This window comes from Myotis davidii, unplaced genomic scaffold (genome assembly GCF_000327345.1).
Source record: "Myotis davidii unplaced genomic scaffold, ASM32734v1 scaffold22, whole genome shotgun sequence".
NCBI classification, from domain to species: Eukaryota; Metazoa; Chordata; class Mammalia; order Chiroptera; family Vespertilionidae; genus Myotis; species Myotis davidii.
Window position 1 is genome coordinate 358,069 of NW_006294067.1, and position 10,132 is coordinate 368,200.

A 10,132-nucleotide genomic window follows, 5' to 3' on the forward strand; every position below is an offset into this window, starting at 1 on the left:
TGAGTGTGTTTGTATAATTACCACTTTGTAATTGTAAACAGGTACTCAGTCCTTGTTTTGGTATCAGTTAATATTTTTCTCTGGTTACCATGGCCATGATTCCTTTATCAGTGGCTTTCTCTCCCCTCACTAGCAACTCAGGAAAGTGCATTTAGAATTCAAGTTCCTAAACGAAGGCCCTGAGAGAAGATGCTCTAAAGATCACGCTTAGGCAGGAGAGCGAACCCCACCCAATATCTTGATACTCAAGCCCTGGTCCTTTCTTTTTATTTAAAAGAGATGTTTTTACTACTTTGGCATTTCTCATTCCTAGTTTATAAGAAAACAAGACTGTTGGACCCAGTTTTGCCCTCCTGGGTAACCAGCGATCAGAAGAATTCTTAGTTCCTATCTTTGTTCCTGAATTGTCTGTGTTTAAAGAAACTGATGTCGAACTCCTGCCCCCACTCCCTCTCCTGCTCATCTCAGAGCCCAGAGCCCAGCACTGTCAGGGCTGCACTGAGCTCCATTCCCACAGGAGACAGGAGGGGCTGAGAGAGAGCAGTCACAGCTCCTCAGGAGCCCCCTGGGGACTCTCAGTCACCTGCTTGTCCCCTGGAGCTCACATTTCCCAAACTGGAGACAGACATGGGATGTACCCAAGTCCTCACTGGAGGCAGCTGCCTCTTGGAAACTACACTCATGCCCCTGTTCAACCTTGTTGGAGACACTGAGAGTATAGAGGAGAGTTGAAGGCTTTGCCTCTGCTGTGCACCTTGGTCTCAGATCTCCACCAGGAGTGCTTTACAGCAGGAGGAGGGCAGAGTGTCTCCATCCCGGTGCTGTGCTATCTTTGGTTACTGCAGACTGCCCCAGAAGTCCCAGGCTTGGGAACTGTGCCTGCAGGGAGTTTGAAAGTGATGTCCTTACTCCACTCAACCCATTGCACTTGTCCTGTTGTCCACTGCATGCCAGCCACCACCACCACTAAGTCCTGCATCTGGACCTGGGCAAAAGAATGGGACCTGGCACTGGTGAGTCCCCTTGGTCTCCGCCATGCCCCTTTCACTGCCTTCATAGCACTTGTCACACTGTGCCATTTTAAACTTATTTTCCGTCTGTTTTCCAGCTTGGCTGTATGGCCTGGGACTAGTTTGTTCACCACTCTGTTCCTTGAGCACCAAGAGTATCTGGCACAGTCAATCATATTTTTCTGAATGAATGAATGAACAAATGAATGAATGACACAGTTGCCTGTGTTCCCTTGCTCACTGTGCTAGTGCTCACTATTTTGAGTAATGATGGATTTCATCATAACAGGACTCTACTCCCTGCGTTGGTCTCATCTTGCCTTCCCTTTGAGAACAAGCTAGGGTCTTCTGTCCAACCCCACCCTTTCTGCTCTTTCCTCGGAGGCCTGAGCTCAGGGAACGCTAGCCCCTTGTTCCTTCCTGATGTGTCTCTGACCTCTCCTTGAGCCTTCATAGACCCTTGGCCACGTAGGGTCTTCAGTATCATTCTTTGTCTCTTATTTTGCTGCCAGCTGGTTTGCTCACCCTAATGTGCTGTTTATCTATGTCCTTTGCCTTTCACATGCTCCCTGCAAAGGCCTGTGAACTGTAAGGGGATATTCAGGTGTTTTTTTCTGCCCACTTTGTCCCATTTCCTACCCCACCCTTTCCTTCACTTGAGAAGCTCGGCATGTCCCAGGACACTGATGATCAAAATCACTACTACAAGCAACCATGGTGATGGGACTGCTACCCTCTCTGCGTTCTCAATTATTAAAAAAAGAAGTCATTTTCCAGGGTGGGAAATTTGAATCAAAAGTCAAAAAGCATGGGAATAATTCAGCCAGGAGACTTGAGAGGGTTGATGTGGAGAGAAAAAGATACATAACAAGCAGGGAGCTTTTAACTGGGTTCTAAGTCTCTCAAGGATTATTAACATGCAGAGAGAAGATGATTACATCTGCTACTTGACATTTTAACAGAGATCTGACCTGCCAGATAGATGTGCAGCATGAAGGATTTGGGTAGAGATGGGCAGGGTCTCTTACCAGTAAGGACCTTTACTAGGAGTGAGGGAGGGAAGCTGAGGACACACAGAAGAGCCTAGACTGTCAGGTGCATATAATGTATGACCCAGTCCAAAACATGCACTAAATGGCCAGCCAGAGCCCTGGCCAGTCTGCCTTGTCATAGGTAAAACTGCGCTGGGCCTCTTTCATGGGGCACTGCATCATCTCTGATTGGAGAAGTTGAGTTTGTTTCATGTTCTATACCAGGGGCTACCACAGAGGCTGCACTGAGGAAATCTCATCTGTAGAAGACCCTGATACAGAAGAAAATCTTTCCTGCATTCAAGTTAAATTTTATTGATATTAATTTTGCATGTATTCACCAATCAGTTTTGTAAAATAAAATCTTCAGGTGTACATTTATTCAACAAGTAAAGCAGGTCCTAAAACCTGTTCCAGGATCTGTGGGCTCCAAATCGCTGAGTTGGAGTTCGGGGAGCAGTGGCTCAGGGTCTTGAAGCAACATGAAGGGATAGGCATGCTTTATGGACAAAGAGGGAGCACTAGTCACCAACGCTGAGAGGGGAGGCAAGATCTTCATCAGAAAGAGAAAAGCCTGAGGGTGAAAAGTACAGCAGACTGGAGAGAGGTTGGTAGGAGGAAGCCAAGTGGGGCTGGGTTGAGGGTGTGAATGGGGTTGTGGTGGGGGCCGGCTTGGAAAGGATGTTAGCTAGTCTAGCATGGGGTGGAGCAAAGCCTGCTGCACTGAACGGAATACTCCTGACCTCAAGGTAGTCCCTGAATTAGCACTCTCATGTCTGATTACAGGATTCCAAATGATGTAGATCGCAGAACCTCTGGATGTGATGTCGTGGAAACCTGCAGGGTAAGAAAGATGCTCTCTGGTTGGCAGTGATCCTGAATAAAACAAAAGAGGCCCATGGGTTGAATTCCTTATTCTTGCTCAAAGATTTCTAACACCCGCAGAATGTGATACACGTCAGTAGGAGGCTGAGATCACAGGCAGGGAGTGGAGACCCATCAGTCTTCCGGGTCTGGTATCTTAGATTCCTTGGGAGAGATGGGGCCCTGGGGGCTGGGCCTCTAACTGCAGGAACATTCGGGGCCCAGGTTAAATTCTTTCTGCCAGGAAAGGACATACTCCTTATTGATGGACAATAGCTAGTCATGGGAATTTCCTCTTTCATACATTCCTTAACTTACCACTTACTAAATCCTTTCTCTATTTGCAGTCCTGTGTGATCGGCTTTGAGTCCGGTGTCCAGAGATTGATATGGCACAGTGTTTGAAAATGTAGAAGATGCCACACATTTGGCATTTGATTGCTGTAAACAAATAGGTGTTACATTTAGAAAACCTGGGTTCAAATCCCAGCTGTATAGTTATTATCTGTATGACGCAGGGCTGAGATCTTTAAACATCCCAAGCCTCAGTTTTTAACCTCCTGTGATATGTAGATGCCGCTATCACAGCCTTGTTGGGGTGTAGCACTGGGGTTCAGTGCATGGTGGGCAGTCGGTGAGTGAGGTTGACCCACTCACTGCCCCTTATCCACAGTTCTGTAATCAAGCTCTTTTACAACTGAGTTTTCTTTTCTGATTTTGTGTCAGACTAACTAGGCAGCTAAACCTGATCTGAGCTTATTTTATAGCCTTTATTTAATTTAGTGTGAGTATTCATGTATGTTGCTGCAGAAATAGTATTCTATTTGATTACAGGGTTCTGTCCTGACTCTTCTGGGATTAGATTCTGAAACACCCCTGGTCTCATCTTACCTTTCTGAAAAGAAGTTGTCAGGCCATGAGTGCCCCATTGTTTTCTGGGAAAGCCCACAGTGCAAACATACAAATAATCATGAAAGAAAACATGAGTTTCCATTTGGAAAAACTTTTCTTCACAGGACTAGGAATGAAAACCCAATAAATGTACTCATTGATTTGTTTCACTGAAATTTATTAAATCCTAATGCTGTAAGACACATTGCTCAGTATTGTGAGGGCTATAAGGATGAAAAGAGAGCCCTGCCACTGACAAACAAGGAATCTAGCGTTTGGGAAAAGGCTGGCACAAGAATAATTATAATGCAAGGCAGACATGCTAACTTCCCCAATTTACATCTGAATAAAGGATGAAGCTTTATAAAAGACACATTTGAGATAGCCCCTGAAGGGTGAGTAAGAATTTACCAGGCAAAAATGGCAAGACAGGGTATTCCAAGCATAGAGAACAGTTAGGAAAAGGGCATGAAAGCAGGGCGGAATTAGCATTTGGAGAATAGTAAGTGGTCCAAGTTGGGGGTAGCACAAAGTATGTGGCAAGAAGGAAGTAAGGGAAAGGCTGGAGAGGTAGGTGGGCAGAGCTGAGGAAGCTGGGGTTGCCAGGGGAACTTTGTGCTTGATTTAGCAGACATGGGAAGGAATAGATGTGGTTGTTTAAAAAAATATTTTTGATCACTGAAATAATATATATTCAAATGAAAAGAATTTGGCAAACAAACAAGATAGACACCGTAGCTATAGATGTACATTTAAATACTTATAATCCACACCTGGGATAGCCTTTTTAAAATATATTTTTCTAGTCTTTTTCTGTATGAAGGTAAATGGCTAGCTAGTTTGATTAGTTGATTTTAAGAGTAATGTATACATAAAATCACATTGCCTCAGACTATTAAAAAACAGCCTATGGACATAATACTTTACAAAAATACTGTAAATATAACAGCAGTATATGTATAGGTTGGATATGGTGAAATTGATCAATAGGATAGCCAATGAGAATACTGTTGCAATGATTAAAGGAAACAAATTCTTGAACTTGGGCTATAGTAAAAGAAAGGGGGACTGGATAAAAAAAATATTTCTAAGAATGGCAATTCAAGTAATTTAGAAGAGAGATGGGGAAAATCAGAATTGGGGTTTGGAGAGCCAGAAAAGTGATATTGACTTGGGGTAAGGGAGGATTATGTGTGTATTTTTACACGTGTAGAGGTCACCAGGCAGTTAGAGACATGGGCTGAGAACAAGCATGCAGATTTCAGATTAATTTACATTTTCAAGCTGCTTTGGTTAAGGGAGATGGTGAGATTTCAGAAGAAAAGAATAGAGAGATAAAAGAAGAATGAGAAGAAAGATATGGGGACATCCATACTTAGAAAGACAAAGAACCAAACAGGGACAAGTCAGAATTGTTGGAGAACTTAGAGTGGACTGTCCTTATAGTAAGGGGTGGAAACAGTTTCAAAAATGGGTTATTCATAGCCTGAAATGTCACGAGAAATCAAAGAGGATGAGGATTGAGCACAGAAAAGAAGTAATGTATAAGTTACTCAGCACAGTTCTGGCACATGGAAAAAACTCAGTTATTAACAGGTATTATTATGATTAAAATATTATTAAATATAGAAGTTAGGAAGAGTTTATCAGAAACACCAAATGTCCTAATAGAGCTGGAACTTAACAAATGTATTGCATGAAATAATGAATGATAGAACATAATAGAGGAAAGTTTAGGAATGGTGCTAATGTGGAGGTGCTAACTCCTAGACCTGCTTATCCGAAACAGGTATAAGAAATTAGACACCACTATTGTCCTTGCCCTTTGGGAGCTTCTGCCCTTTGGGAATGTCTTCTGGACACTGAGATTAACCATGCTTATAGGCTAGCATTCTTGGGGAGCTGGGGCAGCCATCAGGGAGCAAGGTCAAGAGAAAGGCTGATGGCAATTTCCCACTAAGATTTCCTGGCTTTTCACAGGTGGTATAGAGAACTGGTGTCAAGTGCAATGAGTAACTTCAGCGTTGTCAGAGAATTTGTACTCCTGGGATTTTCTCATCTCCATGAATTCCAGATCCTCTTGTTTGCTTTCATCCTATTGATATACGTGCTGACTTTACTGGGGAACCTGACCATTATCACCCTCACCTGCCTTGACTCCCGCCTCCGCTCACCCATGTACTTCTTCCTCTGCAACTTCTCCTTCATGGAGGTGCTGGTCACCTCCACTGTGGTTCCTAGGATGCTGGCAGACCTGCTGTCCACTCATAAGACCATGTCCCTGGCCGAATGCCTGACCCAGTCTTTCTTTTACTTCTCCTTGGGCTCCACCAACTTCCTGATCCTCACAGTCATGGCCTTTGATCGCTACGTGGCCATCTGCCGCCCTCTGCACTACCCAACCATCATGAACAGTTCAGTCTGTGTGAAGCTGGTGGTACTCTGTTGGGTGGTTGGGTTCCTCTCCATCATCTCCCTGAACCCTGCAGAAAACACAGCTCTGGTTCTGCGGCCCTAATGTCACTGACCACTACTTCTGTGACTCTGCCCCACTTCTCAAGCTGTCCTGCTCTGACACTCGCCACATCGAGTTCATGGACTTCTTTCTGTCCTTGCTCTTTGTGCTGGCCACCATGCTGCTTATCATGGTCTCCTATGTCTTCATTGTGGCTGCAGTGCTGCACATCCCCTCGTCCTCTGGGCACCAGAAGGCCTTTTCCACCTGTGCCTCCCACCTCACTGTGGTGGTTCTGGGCTATGGCAGTGCCATCTTTATCTATGTGAGGCCAGGCAAGGGCCACTCCACACACCTCAACAAGGTGGTGGCCTGATGACTGCAGTGGTGACTCCTTTCCTCAATCCCTTTATCTTCACTTTCCGAAATGAGAAGGTCAAGGAGGTCATTGAAGATATGACCAAAAGGATCCTCTTCAGAGACCCACCAGCCCACAGATAAGAAGACCAGAAGGCACCTGTTAAGTCATAGGTATAAGGACCTTCCACTGTAAGTGGACATCTAAGTGCCTGGGCTGGAGCTCCTTGACCTTCTTTTTCTTAGTCTCTCCTGTCCCCCACCCCTGGAGTCTCTGCTCACTCACTAAAGAGAGTGAATGAGCTCGCATCATTTGAATGTCTCAAAGACAAGGGTCTGTGAGCCTGAGATGGTTAAGGATTGGATGAATTTGAGGAAGCTGTGGAGTGAAAACACTGCAATAATATCAACTAAAAGAGATAATCCAAATAAAGCTCTTAGTCCAGGGTTTGGTCATAGTAAGAGCTTAGTAAATGTGGCTATTATTATAAAATGTGCTATTAAAAATCTCTCTTCCCCAGTCCAGCTCTATAGTTTATTTACATTCATTTACATTTCTTTGTGTGCAACTTTTTTTGGGTGTGTATGTTTCTTTCTCAGGAACTGACTTCAGAGTCTACGATGGGTTTCCGAAAGTGGGAATTTCTTTAAGAAAAGTAGAGAGGGCTGGTATCCCCCAAACAGAAGAAACTGTGTGCCTCCATTGGGATCCTCTTTTCTAGGATTGCACCTGGGGTTGAAGCATCACTCATTTCCAAGCTGTCTGCCCACTTCCCCATCCCGGCCCCTCAAAACTTCTTGCCTTTAAACAGAAGTGACTCTCTGAGGGTCACTTTCCAGAAAGTTGAAGTCCCAAGGCCTAGCCTTTCTCCTTCTCATATACTTGAGAGAGAAGGGAAGCTGAATCATTGCCCCAGACTGGCAGCTTTCCCCTTTACTAGTTTCTTCTCCCACAGGTCCTTCGGTCCATATCCCAGGGAAGGCCCTCTGAGGTTAGGTTTCTTAGAAGCAGACTGGCCAGGAGATTACCCAGGGCCCTGGGTAGCAAAGCAGAGACCATAGAAGCCAGATGCGAAGGAGGAAATGAGGGCGATTGGTGGTGTGTGTAATGGGGTGGAGGAAGGATGAGGGAAGACGTTCCTGGAAAATCTGGGTGTGGTTGGGAAGTCATGGGAAGATAATGGGAGCAGGAACAAGTCTGGTGTATGATTTCTTATATCACATTGAACCTGGACGGCTGGGATTAGCAAAACAAGACAAAGAGTAGGTGCCAGCTTCCACTTACTTCTGAAGCTAGTTCTGTTCCCAGGATATTGAGAGGAGAGGTCCTGGTCCTAATATACAGTGCGGTGGCCACAGGTCACAGTATTGGGCCACCCTACAGAGCCATGGCTTTGAATAAAGGAGGTGATGGTAGGGGAAGAATGGCCCAGGGTACACAACCTAGAGGCCTGAGTATCTTGTTATTACCAGGTAGCTTGATCTCCAACTAAAAATACCTTTTTTAAAACAAACAAACAAACCTACCACAGGACAAGTTCCTATTTGTGGGCCTCTCCAAAAGTGGGCAGGTACTTTTGATTCTGCACTAAAGGCCAGCAGGGAAAACAGTTTTTCATCCTGAGAACTTTCTCTCCTCTACCTCCCAAGGGACTAATTACTTACCCTCCTTACAAACTTTGTGAAAAAAACTGAAGAACTAAATGGAAAGCAATTATCTCTTTCTTGTATGCAAACACTTCCTTTCCCTTCTCCCCCTAAAATAATCAGCACACAAATCCACTCAGATTTTCCCCCTGAGAGGCTCCCTCCTGCTACGCTCATCTCCGAACACATTCCCTTCTTAAAAAATTAAAATTAATCAACCACCTACAGTAGCCTATTGCCTGTTTTTCATAGTGTTCTCTCTTGAGTGGAATATCTGACTGGTCAGCTTGGGGAAGGCATAGCTTGCCTTGGGCGTCCATAGTAATCAACTCATCACAACAGCATTATACAGGTACACATTCTCAACGAACTTGCCTGTGGTCTCTTGCTATTCAGGGTGTGATCCTTGGAACAACACTGGCATTTCCTGAGAACTTGTTAGACACACAGACTCTCAGGCCCACCCCAGACCTACCGAATTAGAGTCTGCATTTTAGAAGGGCCCCTGGGTGATTCACCTGCATCAATATTTGAGGACCACTGATTCAAATAATGTGCTGGTGGAACTTGCAGTCAGGAAATTGTGTAAGAGAGTCCTTGTCTCAGTTTCAATGACACCAAGGGCACTGGAAAAGGAAATCTGAGGATGTATTTGCCAACAAATGAAGAAAACTACATATCCCCTTACAAACTATTCAGCCACCCTTCCTTAATGACTTCTCTCCCAGGTCTTAATTCTGGAAACAGGGACCCATGATTTTAATCCTGGTCTGACTTTACACTGCTTGAGAGTATTTGGCCAATGGCTCTGCCTCTGAGTTGCTGTTAGAATCTTGTGTGGACATGACTTAGAGATGTTTTGGTTCCATACATTCATCTCGATGTGATAAGGATCCTCAGTGTCAAACAGGACTCCTGGGTAGACATAACCCAGAAAATTATTTTAACATACTTTCCACCTCACTGGAAGGAACCTTGGAATTCCAGTTCTAAGTCAAAGTGGCTGTAACTAAGTCTCCCCAGGAATCTTGCAATTCCATGAGGCTAAGTCATTGACTTATGGAATTGCAAGGCTGTATGTGGGTCATACAGGTGCATCTCCTCAGATCAGGCATCCTCACTACAATACACTTCTCAGGTTGGCACAGAGGCCCTGCTTGAACCAAGTCTGGAGACGAAGCGCTCACAACTGTGAGGCAGGCCATTTCTTTGCTGCACAGTTCTAACTTTTAAGATGAAATCCTTATGTCCAGCCTCAGTGTGACTCACACTAACATTCACCCACTGTCCAAGTTCTGTAATTTTGAGTTACTCAGGAAGACTAGAAAATAAATGAAGTAAGCTACATATCCCCTTACAAAATATTCAGATTTATAGGTGAGATGTGGCCATTGAATAATTTCTAGACCTCTCACCATCCACAGTGCTTCCTAGAGTCTAGTGATTCTCAAACTTCTGGCCCTTTAAATACAGTTCCTCATGTTGTGACCCAACCATAAAATTATTTTTGTTGCTACTTCATAGCTGTAATGTTGCTACTGTTATGAATTGTAATGTAAATATCTGATATGCAGGATGGTCTTAGGTGACCCCTGTGAAAGGGTCGTTCGACCACCAAAGGGGTCGCAACCCACAGGTTGAGAACTGCTGCTTTAAACAATAAAGAATTTTAAAAAAAATCAATGGGGAAAATATCCTTGGGTGAAGATTAACAATAAATAAATAAAAAATAATTTTATAGTGGCAGAAGTAAGAGAAGTTACCGATTGGGGGGAGTGGCTGCAGGCCTATTGTGGTGTGGCTGGCTGGTCGGGGGCAGGTCTAGTGGAGGGAAGGTAGGGGGCATTTGGCTGGCCAGCCCTGCTCTTGATCAGGGTG

General features: G+C 44.5%; 1 pseudogene; it reads left to right on the forward strand.

Annotated features, from left to right (window-relative positions):
• Window positions 1–5,803: 5,803 nt before the first annotated feature.
• Window positions 5,804–6,751, forward strand: LOC102756494 (annotated as a pseudogene).
• The last annotated feature ends 3,381 nt before the right edge of the window (window positions 6,752–10,132 follow it).